Genomic DNA, 18,388 nt, shown 5'->3' on the forward strand with positions numbered 1-18,388 from the left:
CTGCATTGCAAATGGAATTAGAGTTGTTGCAGTTGCCTTGGAGATGTTTGCCAGTTAGTGACTGAAACACTCATCAAGCTTTACATGATCATTTTTCATGCATGCATGCTGTTAGAAAACCTCCTCAAGCTGCAAATAAGTGCAATTTAAGCATCTTGTCCACATGCGATTATATTGCCTTTGAACAAGATAGATTTGCAAACAAGCCATTATATTGTATGAGTTAGTTTTTTGGTTACATTTATGGTTAAAAATGTAGTGGATAAAAAATGCAATATTACTATCCTGTGCAAACTTGGTCAGAGATGTGCCTTTAGAGTGCTTCATCTCATAGTCCTTAGGATGATTTCATCAGTCTCCATTTGTATATTGTGTGACCCCCCCCCCCCGAGAAAATCACTTAACCAGACAGTGCTTCCGGATCACCCTTGAAGAAGGAACTTGCACTTATTGAGTTTGTTTGGTTAACAAATATGTAAAATAATAAAAAGTGCATGCTACAAATATTCTTTAGTTAATTTACATATTAACTTTTCTGATACCTGCTTTACCATGGTCAGAGTCACAGGGGATCAAGATCCTATCCTAGCAAACAATAAGAATATAACAGAGGACCAATCTTTCTGTCACAAGATGTGTGTGTGTGTGTGTGTGTGTGTGTGTGTGTGTGTGTGTGTGTTTAGATATATATACATATGGATCTACTTTAGTAGAACGAGTTTTCAAAATGCCGAAGACCGAATCACGAGACTATATGACTGGAACCAGTAAATTGCTGAAATGCTGAAGATCGAATATCAGAATATTAAATATGCGGTGAATTAGTGCAGTATATGAGTGCTCACACCTTTAAGTAAATGTACAAAAGTTGGACAACATGGCTGACATAATATACATCAGTCCGGGCAAATGTGGAGCAGTATGTAGAAAAAGTAAATGTCAAAAAAGAGGTGTGTATGTTTTTGTTTACATTTGTGAATGTTGTGTGGAGATCACGATACAGTAGGGATCAGGAAATTTAACTTTCCCCTACTGTAGTGCGACCTTGGAGTTAGTGTATTTAAGTTATAGGGGATTTGGGGTGTAGGGGAGGCTTGCGCCCCTGCATACAAGTGTGTTTTGCTTTATTTGGAGGGAGTGGAATGTTGTATATGTATTGGTGGTTTCAGTGTTGTGGAGTTCGGGTAATTCAGGGTCGGTGTTACGCTTTCTCAGTGTTTTGCCTGTTCGATGTTATGGTCTCGACATGTAGAAAACTTGATCTACTGGAATAGATCCATATACGTGTGTGTGTGTGTGTGTGTATATATATATATATATATATATATATATATATATATACATTATAGATATATATATATATATATATATATATATATATATATATATATATATATATATATATACATTATAGATATACACATATATATATATATATATATATATATATATATATATACACACACACACACACACACACACACACACACACACACACACACACACACACACACACACACACACACACAAAATTGGCAACTTATATGGCTACCAATTCACCTGTACAAATACCACAGCAATACTTAGAAAAAGAAGTCTTCTGCTATCTGGTTTAGGAAAAATATGCTTTATCTTTTGAGATTTTCAACCTTGCATGCTTGAGCAATTTGGCATTAAAATACTTGATTATACTATAAAAGTCCTGTTGCCTTGATTAAGTGTTCATTTGTTTAAAAAAAGACTGAAAGCATTGCTTTTTACTGAACATCCTAACTTGTGAAATTTTTTTTCTTTTGAATGGCAGTTTTGTTAAAATAGGCAAGTATATTGAAATGGGTGTGTGCGGGGGGGTGAGTGAGTATATGAAGGTTAAAATAAAGTTGAAGCAAGGAGCTTTCTTTATTGTGTATATGTATATGTGAGAGGATATGTGGGTTAAGGTTAAGGCAAGGGTTAGGTAAAGTGATAGATTTAGTATGGTGAGTTTGTTTTGGTGTTTGTGTGTGCCTGTCTTATGTAGTGATAGTGTTACACTGTTTTTTTTTTAGTGTAAGGTGTAGTGTCCCCCCTGCTCAACCTTTGTAATGACTGCTAATCCTAACCCTAACCCTGCCCTTAACCTTAACCATATACTTTCCCTTAAAAACCCTTTCTGTAACACTACCACTATTCAGATAAATTGGGTCTATGTTCAGCTATCAAAAAAACTAATCCTAAAATGGCTAAATATTATATGTAAAACATCTAAAGAGTATATTACCAAACATGTCTTACTTCAAGAATAAATTAATTGAATGGCCATAGTTGGCCAACATCGCGAACACACAACCAACCAAGGTGGAGGCTTCACCCCTCACACCCCCCCCCAACTCTATATACCAATTCCAAGATCACACTACAGTGGGGAATTGGGCAAATTTAAAAGTTTTCCTTCACTTACCTTATGCATCGCAGTATTCCTTGGTTACTGGCTAACTACGGCTATTCAATGAATTTATTTTCAAAATTGGCTGTGTTTGGTAATTTACTGTTAATATGTTTTACGTACAATACTTAGCCATTTGAGGATATGTTTTTTGATAGCCAAACATAAACCCAGATAAATTTGGGCTAGTGTTATGGAGGGGTGTTAATGTAAAGAACACAAAAAGAAATTGTTTTCCCTTTGTAATCTTATGTAGACCTGGTGGTAGTGCTTTTCAGTAATGTTTGATGTGTTTTTTTGCTGGTGTTTGTTTATGGCATTTAAGCTGTTCGATCTTTCATACTATAATCATATAAGTATCTCAGCACTGGTTGATTCACACACATTGGTTAATATGCACGTATTCATCCATCTGTCTTTGACTATACCGTTAATTGAACATTGGCTGCAACAACTCACATTCAGTCACAAAAGCAAACACAGCAGGTTTGCATTTGTGGTTGCCATAGCACAATACACCTACATGCATAACTTTTTATATTGAATGAGGCTTTGCAGTAATGAATTCTTGGATACTGCTAAGTGTCCGTAGACTGCTTTTCCTACTTTACGTACTATGCCGAAACATAAATATTTGCACTTGTTCCTAATGAAAAAGAGTGCCAGTACGTGTAGCATTTCTCTAAAGAATCAGTACTGAATATAATGAAAAAGCAGACATGGTAAATAAAAGCAATGTTAACTCAAGTCTGCATGGGTTCTTTCATACCAGTTCTTTGTATAACAGGCCAGTGTGTTGATATACACTTACTGAGGCTTACTGATACTGAATCAGTGGCTCGGAAGGTAAGTGCACTTAGGTTTGGTGTTGGAAGATCAGAGGGCTATGGGTTCATTTCCAGTAATAGGTAATGCAATTAATTTTACAATACATGCACTGCAGTGCAGCATAAGGGTCACATAAACAAGACCAGATGTAAAAATGGAGAGGTATGCCATAGAATGAAGAGTCTGTAATATCAGTGGTATCTATGAAGTCTGCACTTTCCTAATGAAAAGTGCATTTATTTATAATACATACACACATATACACGAGTTTTGCACATAATAATATAGCAAATGCAGTATTAAGTATTAACAAGCATAATAATTTTGTACTGCATTTTAACTTAGCAGTACAAATCTTGTGGTTGCACAAAATGCTGTTTGATAGTTTTGACTCGCTCTTTATGTGTTTTATTTTACATATATGTGTGACAAATTTATAATCTGGAGGTCAGTGGAATGGGTTGACATAATAGTTAAGGCCTTTACTTCAGGGTACATGGTTTGATTCTCACCTGTGGTTATTGGCCAAGCCCATAATAGTCTGCAGACTAATCGACTACAGTTTATTTATGAACCTGTGTGGAAGCTGAAGTTAGTGTTCATTTGTGCACTTTGATTGTGAGAAAGTTTCCACATAGCTATGTGATGCAGGTGGATCATCCCATACAATATGCACCTCTCCAACATTTACCAGAAATATACAAAAAAACTAGTCAGTGGACATGAAAAGGAGGTTAGGTTGTTTAGACACAGAGACCTTTTGATATATTTAATGATATAAAAAAGAACAATAGTAAAAATGCAGGTGACTTCCCAGTACTCCAGTTAAGCGTTTGTAATAGAAAACATTCAGAAATGCAGTTTTGTAAATGATATTGAAAAACAAGAGTAATAAGTGATTGCCAGCAAGTGTAATACTCTACTCTGTGTTTTGGGATGTGTCTGTGAAGTATACCAAATTCCAAAATGTAGAGCCACTACTGGGTCACTTGCCACTGTGTGCTTAATAATAGTGCTCTAAATGTGATTGGTTGCATTAGTTATGCATCACCGTCTGCTATCAGTTTTTTATAGTTCTGCTAAATAATCATTTTACAGTTAAAATAATTATTGAACTTCCTATAGGGTGTTTTCCTGACTTAGTAATCCCAGCTTTTATTGCTATGTCAGAATATCTAGAAACCGATCATTTTTAAAAAAGCGTGCATTCTATTGGACTTGGACTACATCTGGCTACAGTCTTATGCATCGCTTGCAGTATTTACATAGTAGTATATATTTTGATGCTACATGTAACATACACAGCATCTGTTGTTGACTGGTATCTTTTTAAATAAATTCAGGTGCTATAAACTTTAATTTAAAACGTTTTCAGGCAGAAAATCCTAACATGGAGCTGGAGACATCTGTAGTAGAAGTTTCAGCTTATTTCTCTTACCTTTTAAGAAAACAGGATAAAATCATTTTAGCTAGCAGATCTAGGAAACTCTCTCTGATACACTCCCTGTGGGAGAAATAGACACCTTGTTGAAATTCCCAGTAGTTTATTCAGTTAAGCAGGTAGATGGACATGTGTTCTTGCTCTAAATATTAGTTTACTCATTTAAACAGGTAGATGGATGAGTGTTCTTGTTATAAACATTAGAACACTTGTCCATCTACCTGCTTAACTGGATCAAATACTGGAAACTTCAAAAAGGTATCTTTATTCCTCCCACAGGGATGATATCAGAGACAGAGAGAGTCTCCTAGATCTGCAAGATGAAGTAATTTCATCTGGACTTTTTATACTTTGTTTCTTGTTAGTCCTGTCACCCTCTGGGTCACAGGTGGGAATACCAGACTTCACTCGAGCCCGCTGGATTATACGTCCGTTTCCTTTAAAAAATAAATTATGAAAAGGAAGCATGCTTCTTACAGAAACAGCAGCAAATCTGAAAAACAAGTTACATGATGGACAACAGTGGGATCTAGTTGTGAATATGTTCTGATTGTTCCACAAGTGAAAAGATGAGACCAGAACTATTTTTGGAGGGAATTACAGGCTTGAGAGAGGTAATAAGTTCACTGTAAACTTCCTTCTTTTATGAATCTGTGTTCGCAGTGATATCAAGAGCCCTATCAATCAACAGCCCAAATGACCTTCAACCAGTACACAGAATGAATGCATGCTATTTTGTGACAGTTGCTGAAAGATTTATGTGCAACATTACCACTATGTACGGAAAAAGAAGTATATACGTTGTCAGTTAATTTATCTGTAGGACCCCATGAGCATGTGGATCAGTCTGCAGAGGCTTGCATTGCTTTTCTTTAAATACAGTCTATACTAGACCAGGAAAGGCATGGGTAAAACCAAGAAATGGCAGTAGAATTTTTGTCTACTTCAGTCTAAACTTTCTAACTGAATGCTTGTTGTTGCTACTGTTTTTTTTTTTTGGGGGGGTATTTTAAATTTATATCATCACTGTACACATTTTATGATTAAATATGTGGCTGTAATTAATTAATCTTTCACTGAAATTGAATTTAAGTACATTGCAGTCAGTCCTGTCTGACATTAAAAATCAGGCACTGTTTTAGTGAGATTATAGAATTTGCTGCATCAGTTTCTCCAAATGCTTAGGTTTTTGTTACATATCTTCTTAAAGTTGGGTTACAATTAGAGTCTTTGAAATTAGTATTGTTCCAGTATTTGATGTTCGTCAAGAATCTGTATGTAAGTACATATGTATTTTTTTTATGTCTGTATGTATGCATTTAATTATTTTTTTGTTTCAGCTGACTTTTTTCTTTGATTTGCAGTTTGAAAGAGCATTAGAGGATTTACTATGAATTATTTTATAACATCTCCCCACGTGCAAGGTAAGTAAAACTTTTCATTTTTGTTCAGGAGTATGTTGTAGATGTTACAGAAACACTGTTTGGAAAATATTACAAAAATGTTATACACCATGTGCTGAAGAATGACTGAAAAAAAGTGCATGTTTCTGCAAAACTAGGGTTATAGTCTTAAAAAGTTTACTGTTGTGATGATTCATTAGTTTTAAAAATTATTTTGTAGTGTTGCCAGTTTTAATTCTTCATTTACAGTTGTAGAATACTTATTTATTCCATGCGTCCTAAATGTTGTTGGCTTAAGGTGATAAAATATTTATCATTTATAGATGTCTTGTTTATTTATGGTTTTGATAATGAGGAAATTGTTGTGCAATTAACTGTACCTTTAATGCAGGAGACCCAGGAAGCATTATACATCACTAATAAAAATTAAAAGTATGACCTAGTCAGCACACTAGGTACCTAAGTATGTACAGGTAGAAGGTGTTTCAGGGAATCTACTTTAATAGTTCGAATTAGCAGAAGGCTGAAATTTGCATAATCGAGCCGAGAAGAGCAAATGTTTACAACACCGACAGTGCACAAGATTGGAACTTAGAACATAGAGCTACCTATATATGTTGAATGCAGATCACTGTACAGTGAGCATCAGGAAATATACCATTTTCCTCACTGTAGTGTGATCTTGGAGTAGGTATATATAATTTGCAGGTATGTGAAATTTTTTTTTTTTTTTTTACAGTTTTGCATTCTATAGCTATGTCAAGAATCTCAATGGCAACACTCAGATCTGCTCTGAGTTACAGCACAATGGCACTAAATATACAGAACCAACTGATATTGCCAACATCCTGGCAGACAGATTCAGTGCTAACTTTACCCCCCTCTCACCCCCTAAAGGGCCCATCTCTATACAGGAAGAATGCAAAGTTCCTGTAATCACAGCTGCACAGCTAAAGATCACACTCACCAAAGCCAAGAACACAGCATCCATGGGACCGGATAACATCCCAGGCTGCGTTCTACACGAACTGCAGAATGAACTGGAACCCCACCTAAGTACCATGTTCAATCATAGCCTCACTTCAGGCTTTGTGCCCACTGAATGGTGCACCATGTTGGTTATCCCACTCCACAAAGGGGGAGCCACCATGGACCCTGGGAACTACCGCCCCATTAGCCTAACGAGCCTAGTCTGCAGGGCCATGGAACGTATCATTGTGGTTCTTATACACAAAGACATTGGTAATCTCCATACTCTGGACCCCACCCAGTTCGGATTTGTGAAAGGCAGATCATGTCTCCTAAACCTGATAGACCTCTTTGAAGCAGTCACCAAAGCTGTAGACGAGGGTAAGGTGGTTCACACAGCCTATCTAGATCTCGCCAAGGCTTTTGACACCATGCCCCACTCTGGAATTATAGATAAACTCACTAAACTAGGTATAAATCCCTATGTCACAAGATGGGTTGCTAACTGGCTCACTGACAGAACCCACACTGTGAAAGTAGCAGACTCCAAATCCGACTTCAGACCACTGACAAGAGAGTACCACAGGGTTCTGTCTGGGGTCCCCTCCTGTTTGGTATCTACTTTTCTGAAGTACAGGTTAACACAGAAGGTCTTTGGGTAACAAAGTTCGCAGATGACTGCAAACTAGGAGCCATAATCGAAACTCCTAACGATGTGGACATCCTACAGAAGGGCCTCACTGAGTCAGATGCCTGGTGTCAAATCCATGGCCTCAAGCTCAGTGCCAAAAAGTGTATTGTCATCCCCTTTGGTAAAAACTCTGTACCCATGAGCTACCAGATAGGTGGTAGTCGACTTAACACCGAAAGTGTGATAAGAGACCTTGGGACACAGGTGGACAATAGTCTCTCCTTTGATAATCACATCGCCACAGTAGTCAGGAAATCCTTCTACGTGGCACACCTCATCACAAAAGATTTCTCATCTAAGAAAAAAGAGGTCATTGTTCCCCTCTACTTGTCACTCATTAGACCCATTATAGAGTACAATGCCCCTTTTGGTATGTACCTCACAAGACATCCACAACAACTGGAAAGGCTGCAGAAATACCTCACAAAGAGGATTACTGGCCTCAAACAGATGCCTTATGCAGACTGTCTCAAAAAACTCCAGCTTTACTCTGTCGCATATTGCCTACTCAGAGGCAATTGCACTACAATGAGGAAAAGTGTAGATTTCCTCACTGTACCGCAATCTGCATTCAATATATATAGGTAGTTAGATGTTCTAACTTCCAATCTTGTGCACTGTCGCTGTTGTAAACGTTTGTTCTTCTCATCTCGGTTATGTAAATTTCAGTCTTGTGTTAATTCGATCTACTAAAGTAAATCCGTTATGGGACATATTGCAAATCTACAGCAAGATATAAAGTCAGAGCTAAGTATTGTCATGAATCCAAGTACTTAAATGGCACTATAGCTTTTTCATAAAGGACTGTATTATAAGAGTTAATGTTCAAAATTATTGTAAATAAAGTAACAATCAGTAAAGTAAATTATATAAGAGTAGAAATACTAGTTAACACTCACTTTTAAGTTAATGAATATCATCCACGAACTATAATTAAAATGCTGTGGTATTACTGAGCACATGGCAGGTATTCTGACTACCCACCACATAGGTCTGTAAATGAAAAGGCATTGCAGAACGAGAAGCTCACGGGGGAACACCTTATTACCAGTCAGTGTAAAGCCTTGGTGTTAGAGTGTATCTTTTCACATCCAGTGTTATTGAAACGTTTTTTGGTAAATGAGAAATCATGGAAGTGCAATTGGTTGAATCAGAATTCAATGGCACAAAAACTGCAGAAAGGAATTGCTTTTTTCAGTTCCTTCATACTAGCTGAGGTGGAAGGATACTTAATTTTTACATACATTGTGCAATGAAAGTTTGCGGCATAATGTACAAAGACTGTGTACATCTCACTGACATATGCATACTTTCAAAGAAGCTTGAAAACTAACTTGCAGGGTCATAACTATATGCTGAGTGACCAAAAATTCTGCATAAAAGTACAAAATGCTTTGCACGTAGTTACTATTTTGCAGGGAGAGGCATCCCTTGCACCACACCAACTCAAGTCTCGCCCCATTTATTTATTCTGATATTACATTCACAGTCTGTGAATTAAGACAAGTTACTATGGATGGGCTCCATATTATCCTTTTTCCCACAGTGGCATGATCTTGCAATAATTAAACAGCTGTGGAGAGCAAGCAACTGCCATATGAAGTGGCTACAGCAGAGCTTATTCCGCAAAACAGCTGGTCTGGCTTAGCGCTCTTTTGTTGATTTTAAGAATGTGTGTTTAAAGATTACCACTTTTCTGTTCTAATTTAATATTATGCCTTTTTGATGTTCTTTGGTTCAGAAATGTTATTATTTATTACATGTTGTATTCAACATCATGCTTAAATTTGATTCCAATTTAGATTTTGATTTTATATAGTTACACACACACACACACACACACACACACACACACACACACACACACACACACACACACACACACACACACACACACACACACACACACAATGGAGTCTTGAGACTGCTGCAAGCTTGGTAAAAGCATTCGGACTACATTTTTGCATTCAGAGAAGTACATTTTAAGTACATCTATAATTGAGCTTATCTTCCATTTAAATCATTTTCTGTGTGATTGTTGCTCTTTATATGAAATTGAAGAAGTATATGATGTTAAAGCCATTAAATTAAGGCATTTTTACAGTCTGCTTTGCTTTCTGTTTTCTCTGCTAAGGTTAGGCGTTTTTTCTAAGGTTGTTTTAACTAGTTGTAATTAGAGCCTGTGGTAATTAATCCAGCCCCCTTGTATTTTACATCACATGAGCAGTACCTTCTCAGTCTTGAGATTGCTCCAAGCTTGATAACAAAAACGCATTCAGAGTAGTACATTTTAAGTACATTTATAATTGCGTTTATCTTACCATTTTAATCAGTTTTGCGTGTTTTTTTTTTTTTTTTGCTCTTAATCTGAAGTTAAAACTATTAATTTAAGGCATTTTTATAGTGTGCATTGCTTTTTTTTAGTTTCTCTGCAGGGTGGGCCTAAGTGTTCTTGTGAGTATGACTCTTTCACCCTCCCTGTTCCTGCTTTAGTTTTATACTTGGAGGCTTTTGAGCTACCTGGCTCTGCTGTATATCTTGCCTTGGAAGCTACTCCCTGTCTCATCTTCTGTATACCTGGCCCTAGAAGCTCCTCCCAGTCTTATCCCCTGTGCTGATCTTACTGGTTACTGACAGAAGAAACTGGGAAAGCCCTCCCCTTAGACTGTTAGTGTACTTTGAAATTGCCTTGAGGTATGTGTTTTCCTCATTGCTGAATTGTCCGCCTTTGAATCACTTTGCAATTATCTGTAGCTAGTTGTTAGACGTGTTTCTGGTACCTTTTCATGTGTGGCTAACTAAAGTGTGTTTTTACATTAAGAAGGCTGGAACTGCAATTCTAGTGGGAGGTCTGTCCAAGTTCAGAAAAACACAAGGGAGCTTAAAGTGAAAATTACTTGTTGTAGCTAGCTGGTACCTTTTTACTTTCGGCCAACCAAATTGTGCCTTTAGATTAAGAAGACTGGGAGTGCTATTCTAGTGGTATGCGTAAAGTAGCCTAATCAGCCAAGTTGGAAAATGCACAGGGAGGCTTAAAGTAGGAATTACACGATGTAGCAAGTTATTTGATATTTTTTGGTACCTTTTCACTTTTGACTATCTGAATTGTGTTTTCACAATAAGAAGGCTGAGACAATCCCAGTGGGAACAGAAAGTTCATGGGGCTGCTATACTAGTGACAGTGGTAAGGTAGCTTGGATAGTTCGAGTTGGGAAACACACAGAGGGGCTTAAAGTGAGATTGTTTTTTCAGCCAAAGAGCTTTTTAGGGAATAAGTTGGGTGTTAATCTGTATTTAAGAGCTTGTGCCTTTAAAGTAAGATGTTCTGGGATCATCCATGTTGTGGTAGAAGGTCTATACCTGATCTCTTTGAGTTGGGAGACACTCCAGAAAGCTTGCGGTATAGTCATTTATTGGCCAGAGGAAACAGGAGATAGTTGTCAGCTATTTCTTTTTGTTATAAATTAGGCCCCTTTTTGCAGAGCTGTTCACTGCTCAGTGGTCGTTAGCAGTATACTGTATAGTAGCAAACCTATAAAGCTAGTACTTGGGACATTAACCCATAACACAGAAAGGTTTTGCTTGGAGCTGCGTTTAGGGCAGCTGGATTCTGTCATACAGAATAGCAATATTTAACATATAGCTTTCACCCTAGACACCACTCAGGTGACCACTGTAAAACCAGTACTCTAAATTGTAATAGCCCAACCCTAATACAGTTCCTGACAATATGAACTTGCAAATTCCTAATGTCTCTATGGCCAGCTTGGTAGATATGGGCATCCTGAGATAATGTAGCAGTTGTTTCATGTACTCAGACAATCTTTTAATTCTTAAAGAAACTAACACATGTGAGAGATGTTCATACATAATTTTTTTGGAGGCAACTATATCTCTTATAAACAACGTTGTCAAATACATGCACAATATATTCTTCACCATACCTCTGAACCTGGAATAAAAAAAAATCTGGACAAAGGCTCATGAACAATAGGTACAACCGTAGGTCTAAATCTGTTAAGAGGCCAATGTGGAACACGGGCCATAGCAGTGTGTGTCAAACAGTCAAAATGTGAAACATCCTATTTTTGCACTGTCCAAAAAGCGTACCTTGACCATGGCCTTTCAACCAAAATATACATGTGGACACACACACACACATTCACCCTTTTCATACCTCTCAAGTGCCCAGAATTTTGCAGAATGCCCAAATTTTTGCCTCATATTTTTGGGTTGTTCCTCATAAAATATGCAGTTTTCTGGCAAATCACAGTGGAATTAAATAATAAGATAATGACAGGACAGGCACAATGTTTCACATAGATGGACAGCCTATTCCAGAGAATGGGAATTCTCAAATATACATGTCTGTCTCTCCAACATGTCCTATTTGTGTTGCAAGCAAAATTTAGTTCTTTAGATCTAGTAGCTGTTTTGCGGTTTGTTTATTGGATGAACAAAAGATTTATCAAAGTGGGGGTCCAGTTTTGTTTTTGGAGATTATGTTACAGAGGGTAACTATTTTTTTCTTTTGCTGTGACCATCCATTTATTACTTTAAGTGTAGGTGTGTGTGTGTATGTGTGTGTGTGTGTGTGTGTGTGTGTGTGTGTGTGTGTGTGTGTATATATATATATATATGTGTGTGTGTGTGTGTGTGTGTGTGTGTGTGTGTGTGTGCGTGCATGTTGCTGGAGGTGTCTGACAGGTCCATAGTTTTCATAGGTTCATTGGTAGGTAGTAGGCTATTAGCCCTGGGGCCTATACAAGCCCAGCCAAAAAGGTACCCTGGCTTTTGCCACCCAAGAAAATTATTTTCCTGTGCCACTGTCGAGCAGAGCCACAGAGGTGATCCCCGGGGTGAATTTCCTATTTCCCATCCAATCATCAAGATTTTTCTTGAAGAGTGCTAATGAGGAGTTTTGTTTGATATAGATAGGTAGTTTATTCCAGAGTATGGGAAGTCTCTGGGACAGGAATCTATCCCTCCGGCATGTTCTATTTATTGTAGTGTCAAGGTTTAGGTCCCTAGAGCGTGTAGCTCGGAGGGATTGGGATTTCTTTAAGTGGAGCATGTCCAACAGCTCTGGGTTTGACATAGCTTTGTATGTTAGGCAGAGATCACCTCTGAGCAGGCGATATGCAACGGAGTAAAGCTGGAGTTTTTTGAGACGGTCTGAGTAGGGCATCTGTTTGAGGCCGGTAATCCTCTTTGTGAGGTATTTCTGCGGCCTTTCCAGTTGTTGTAGATGTCTTGTGAGGTACATACCAAAAGGGGCGTTGTACTCTATAATGGGTCTAATGAGTGATGAGTAGAGGGGAACAATGACCTCTTTTTTTCTGGATGAGAAACCTTTTGTGATGAGGTGTGCCATGTAGAAGGATTTCCTGACTACTGTGTTGATGTGATTATCAAAGGAGAGACTACTGTCCACCTGTGTCCCAAGGTCTCTTATCACACTTTCGGTGTTAAGTATACTACCGCCTATGTTGTAATTCATGGGTACAGAGTTTTTACCAAAGGGGATGACAATGCACTTTTTGGCATTGAGCTTGAGGCCATGGCTTTGACACCAGGCATCTGTCTCAGTGAGGCCCTTTTTTAGGATGTCCACAACATTAGGAGTTTCGATTATGGCTCCTAGTTTGCAGTCATCTGTGAACTTCGTTAGCCAAAGACCTTCTGTGTTAGCCTGTACTTCAGAGAAGTAGATACCAAACAGGAGAGGACCCAGGACTGAACCCTGTGGTACTCCACTTATCACTGGTCTGAAGTCGGATTTGGAGTCTACTACTTTCACAGTGTGGGTTCTGTCAGTGAGCCAGCTGGGAAACCCATCTTGTGACATAGGGATTTATACCTAGTTTAGTGAGTTTATCTATAATTCCAGAGTGGGGGATGGTGTCGAAAGCCTTGGCAAGATCTAGATAGGCTGTGTGAACCACCTTACCCTTGTCTATAGCTTTGGTGACTGCTTCAAAGAAGTCTATCAGGTTTAGGAGACATGATCTGCCTTTTACAAACCCGAACTGGGTGGATCCAGAGTTTGGAGATTACCAATGTCTTTGTTTATAAGTGCCGTGATGATACATTCCATGGCCTTGCAGGCCAGGCTCGTCAGGCTAATGGGGCGGTAGTTCCCGGGGTCCGTGGTGGCTCCCCCCTTGTGGAGTGGGCTAACCATTGCTGTGCGCCATTCAGCAGGCACAAAGCCTGAGGTGAGGCTATGATTGAACATGGTACTTAGGTGGGGTGCCAGTTCATTCTGTAGTTTGTGTAGAACGCAGCCTGGGATGTTGTCTGGTCCCATGGATGCTGTGTTCTTGGCTTTGGAGAGTGCAGTTTTTATCTGTGCAGCCGTAATTACAGGAACTTTGCATTCTTCCGGTATAGAGATGGGCTCTTTAGGGGGGAGAGGGGGTTAAAGTTAGCACTGAACCTATCTGCCAGTATGTTGGCAATATCAGTTGGGTCTGTATATTTAGTGCCATTGTGCTGTAACTCAGAGCAGATCTGAGTGTTGCCATTGAGATTCTTGACATAGCTATAGAATGCTTTGTGGTTGTCTTTAGAATCAGTGGTGATTTTGTTTTCATAACTAGCTTTGGAGGATTTTATCAGGGATTGCAGCTTCTTACTGAGGCTGACCAGGGAGCTCCTCCACTCGTGGGATTTTACTCTCTTTTGCAAGAGTTTGTTCCTTCTGTTGTACAGTTTGTTTATGGCAGGGGACCACCAGATTGGCTTCCTTTTATTGGAGGATGGCGTCTTGGTTCTGTTTGGGATAGCACGATCCATGCACTCGTGTAAGTGCTTATAAAGTGCAATTGTGTTGGATTCAGTAGTCGTAACTGTGTTATCCATCTGCATGGGTGTCATGAAGTTCACCACTTCTGTCTTAAGAAGCATGAAGTTGACTTTGGAGAAATTTTTTATCATGGTTTCCTTAATGGGGGGTGGAGGCAGGATGTGGATATCTAGGGTAATTAGCTTATGGTCGGATCGGACCATTGAGGCGTTGACTTCAGGTGTGGAACACCGGTCACTCATATTAGTAATGACTAGATCTAGGATATTGTTGCCCCTGGTGGGGGTGTGGATAAGTTGATCCAGGGCATTGGAGTTTATGAATTCCAGAAAGCGTTGAGTGAAGGAGTTGGTACATGAGTAGTTTTCCCAGTTAATGGTGGGGTAGTTGAATTTGCCCATTATTAGGGTGTTTGGTTGAACCCTAATATTTTCCAGTACATCAAGAAAAGAGGAGTGGGAATCCTGGGGCATGGTGGGTGACATGTAGCATGCTACAATTTGGATTGCAGTTTTGCCCAGAGTTAGTTGCACTTGGATAACCTCGGCTGCATTATGCTGAACAACTAGCCTGGAGGTGTGGATAACCTTAATGAATATGGACACACCTCTGCCTTTGGTGTTCCGGTCCAGGTTACATGGCCGAAAAGTGTGGTATGAGTTATAGCCTGGTAGTGCAGGGGTACTGTCTGGAGCCTTGAACCAGGTCTCAGTCACTGCACAGATATCGATGTTCTCCATTTTAAGGAGTGCCTCGAGTGAGTGCATTTTGAGATTTAGACTTCTAGCATTGAGTAGCATCACCCTCAGTTTTTGCTTGCCTGTTCCTGTTACGGTGGTGAATTTGTCATTTGAACCTTGCCTAAAAAAGGCACTATAGGGTTGGCAAGAATCTTAGCCAGTATCCAGAATCCCAGGGGTGACAGGTGCAGGCCATCTCTGGCAAAGCATCGTGGTCTGTCGACCATGTCATCCCAGGCAGACAGATACTGGATCCCTTTAGAATGGCACCAGAAGCTTAGCCAATTGTTGAAGTCAATCATTTTGTCCTTGTACTGCAGCATCATTCTGGGTGATGGCAGAATGCTACTCAGGGCTAGGGTCATACCTGCCTGGGCTACAAGATCAGAGAGCTCTTTCATGTCTCTTTTCATGTAGTCCAGGGAGGTACGTCTCAGGTCGTTCACACCAACATGAACAATGACAGAGTCATATTTGTACTTGTTGTGGAGTGACCTGAGTGCGTGGGTTATGTGGCGGATCCTGGCACCCGACAGGCAGCTGACAGTAACCTTCTCCTTGTTTAGCCTGGTGAGTGGGACATCAGTGTGCCTGATTATAGAGTCGCCTATGACTAGTGTGTTGGGTACGTTGTTTTGCCCTATTGGCTGTGGTTGAGTGGCACACTGAGTCTGCGGGCTATGTGTCATTTGAGTTGTGTTGGGGGGTGGAGGTTGCTTGCATTTCTGTTTTGGAGGTCTCTGTTGCTTGAGCAGAGTATTACTGAGAGCCTCCACGAATGTTTTTGTGTTTCTATGTGTGGATTTTGGTGGTGTAGATTTAGTGAGACCATGTGATGAGTGTGGTGTGGTGCAAGTGTTTACCTTCTCCTCTTGACTGTGAAGTTCAGTTTTGATTGGAGAGAGCTTTAGCTCCAGTTTGGCTAGAAAAGTGCATCTCTCACAGGTTGTAGTGTTGGGTGGTAGAAGGAGAGGGTTGTCTGTGCACATGAGGCAATTTCTACATTGCCCCAAGATGCCCAGATTCATCAGATAGGCAGGAGAGAACACTGGGAGCTGACCCTTGGACATGCCTGAATAAAAAAACTATTTTCCTCTAGGTAAGTGAGGAAAGTGAATTCAAGAGCTGTTTTTCTCTAAGCAAGTGAGGAAAGTAAGTACCAAAACTGTTTTCCTCTAGGTAATGAGGAAGGTTGAGTGCTGTAATTAGTAGGTTATTTAGTGCTTACAAGTTCTGAACAAGTGCTGATCATGAATAAGCAAATTCAAGTGCTAAAAGTAAGAATCTGTATCTGGACTAAACTAGTTACAGGAAAGGGGTGAAACAAGTCCAAATGTAGGCTTTTAAATCAGAAAGTTGAGAGAAATGGAAAAACTGCCCAAACGGCCAATAACTACAATTTCTGGGCCAGAACCACTTCTTATGTGGTAGATAGGTTACCTAGTGTTTACCACTCCCACTGATAAGCTAGAAGGCTTCCCTCCAACACAGAAAGCTTGGGGGCTCAGAAGCTTACATACAGTCCTGGATACAACAAATCTGAATCTAGACTACACTAGTTACAGGAAAGGTATTTATATATATATATATATATATATATATATATATATATATATATATATATATACAGAAAAGTAACTAAAACAGCAGTCAAAACAATTCAAATGCAGTGCAAGCTAGCACACTTGAGTATGTAGCAATGTTAGACCAAACAGTTTAAAAAATGCAATTTAATTAAAAATGACTAAAAACAATGCAGAAGGAGTCTATTAGGCAGAATGAGGTAAAGAGATGGGACTGGGGGGGGTTCCAGATCAAATCTACAGTGGGGGCGGGCAACTGCAAAAACCTCCAAATTTAAACAACAACACAGGAATAGGGATGGTGGGTATGGGAAAACCAACACCTTCAGCAGACATCTGAAAAACTATACAGTGAAGCAAAAATAACAGTGCACAACTCTGAAGTCAGCCAGCAATGATATAAAAGTAGTCAAGCAACAATTACCAGAACGCAACTCTGAAGTGCCAGAAAAATTTACTCAGCTCTGTTTATCTCCAGATAGTTTGAAGAGCACTCTTTCAGGACACAGGAAGGCTCTAGCAATGATATTTTACATTGCTCACAGACAGTGACAGTATATTCCAGGGTTTACAATTAAAAGTAATAAGAAAAAAGAAAAAAAACAACTCAGACATTTAGTCACAGTGGCTGAGCTAGGAGGAGGTCGAAATTCAACTAAAAGTGGCGCACTGCTGATAGCTTTCCAAAAATAAAATACTTATATGACATCCTTTCAGCTACCAAAAGAAGTAAGCCAAAACTCATCCTACAAAGCAAACTCACACAAAATCATCCCATTTTATGTTGCTTATTCTTACATAACAAGTAAAAATTAACATCTGTATCCAAACCATTCCCATTCCAAAACTTCCCCAGTTAAGTAGGTCTCGGGCCTCTAATTTTTGCAACTGTGCTCTCATGCCGTCATCTGTCCAGCCAACCCCAAAAGACATTACGCGTTATGTCAAAAAGCTGCTGTTGGTATTGTAGAATGATAATAACTTTACCAAAACATACTAAGTTATGCTGTTCCTACACAAATGGTTACATATTTGGGATCTCTCATTTGCTTCCGTCCTCAGGAACAGTTATTTAATTGGTTCGTATACCGCTATGGTGATTGGCTGTAATTGCAGAATGCAAGTCAATGAAAAACTGTGTAGCGCAGCCAACTCTGTTCAATGCAGAACAATGGAGTACCTATTTGATTGGTTTATATACCGCAATGCTGATTGGCAGTAATTGTGGTATACAAAACAATCAAAAGCCGTGTAGTGGAGCCAAAGCTGTTCAGTGCGGAAGAGCAGAACAGTGGGTTCACTTATGGTCGACTGTGGAGCATTCCGCATAATCGGGAATGCTTGGTGGCTCAGTGTACAACTAGCCAGAAATCTGTAATTAATGTGAAATTTGCATGCATAATTATGTAACCCCCACCCACTTTAATGGAATTGTGGGATACCAACTTTTAAATGCAAATTGAAGAACAGACAAAATATTAAACACAAAATAAACACAAT

General features: G+C 39.2%; 1 protein-coding gene across 1 annotated transcript in view; it reads left to right on the plus strand.

The window, feature by feature from the left end:
• The window catches only part of NLGN2 (neuroligin 2), a 2,850,277-nt gene that overhangs the window by 524,376 nt on the left and 2,307,513 nt on the right, over positions 1-18,388 (plus strand). Inside the window, exon 2 of the mRNA XM_044077021.1 lies at positions 6,059-6,118. The gene's annotated coding sequence lies outside the window, so the exon portion shown is untranslated. The remainder of the gene's footprint in view (positions 1-6,058; positions 6,119-18,388) is intronic.

The sequence above is a fragment of the Protopterus annectens genome, chromosome 7.part0 (genome assembly GCF_019279795.1).
Source record: "Protopterus annectens isolate FY-2018-M chromosome 7.part0, PAN1.0, whole genome shotgun sequence".
Taxonomy (NCBI): Eukaryota; Metazoa; Chordata; order Ceratodontiformes; family Protopteridae; genus Protopterus; species Protopterus annectens.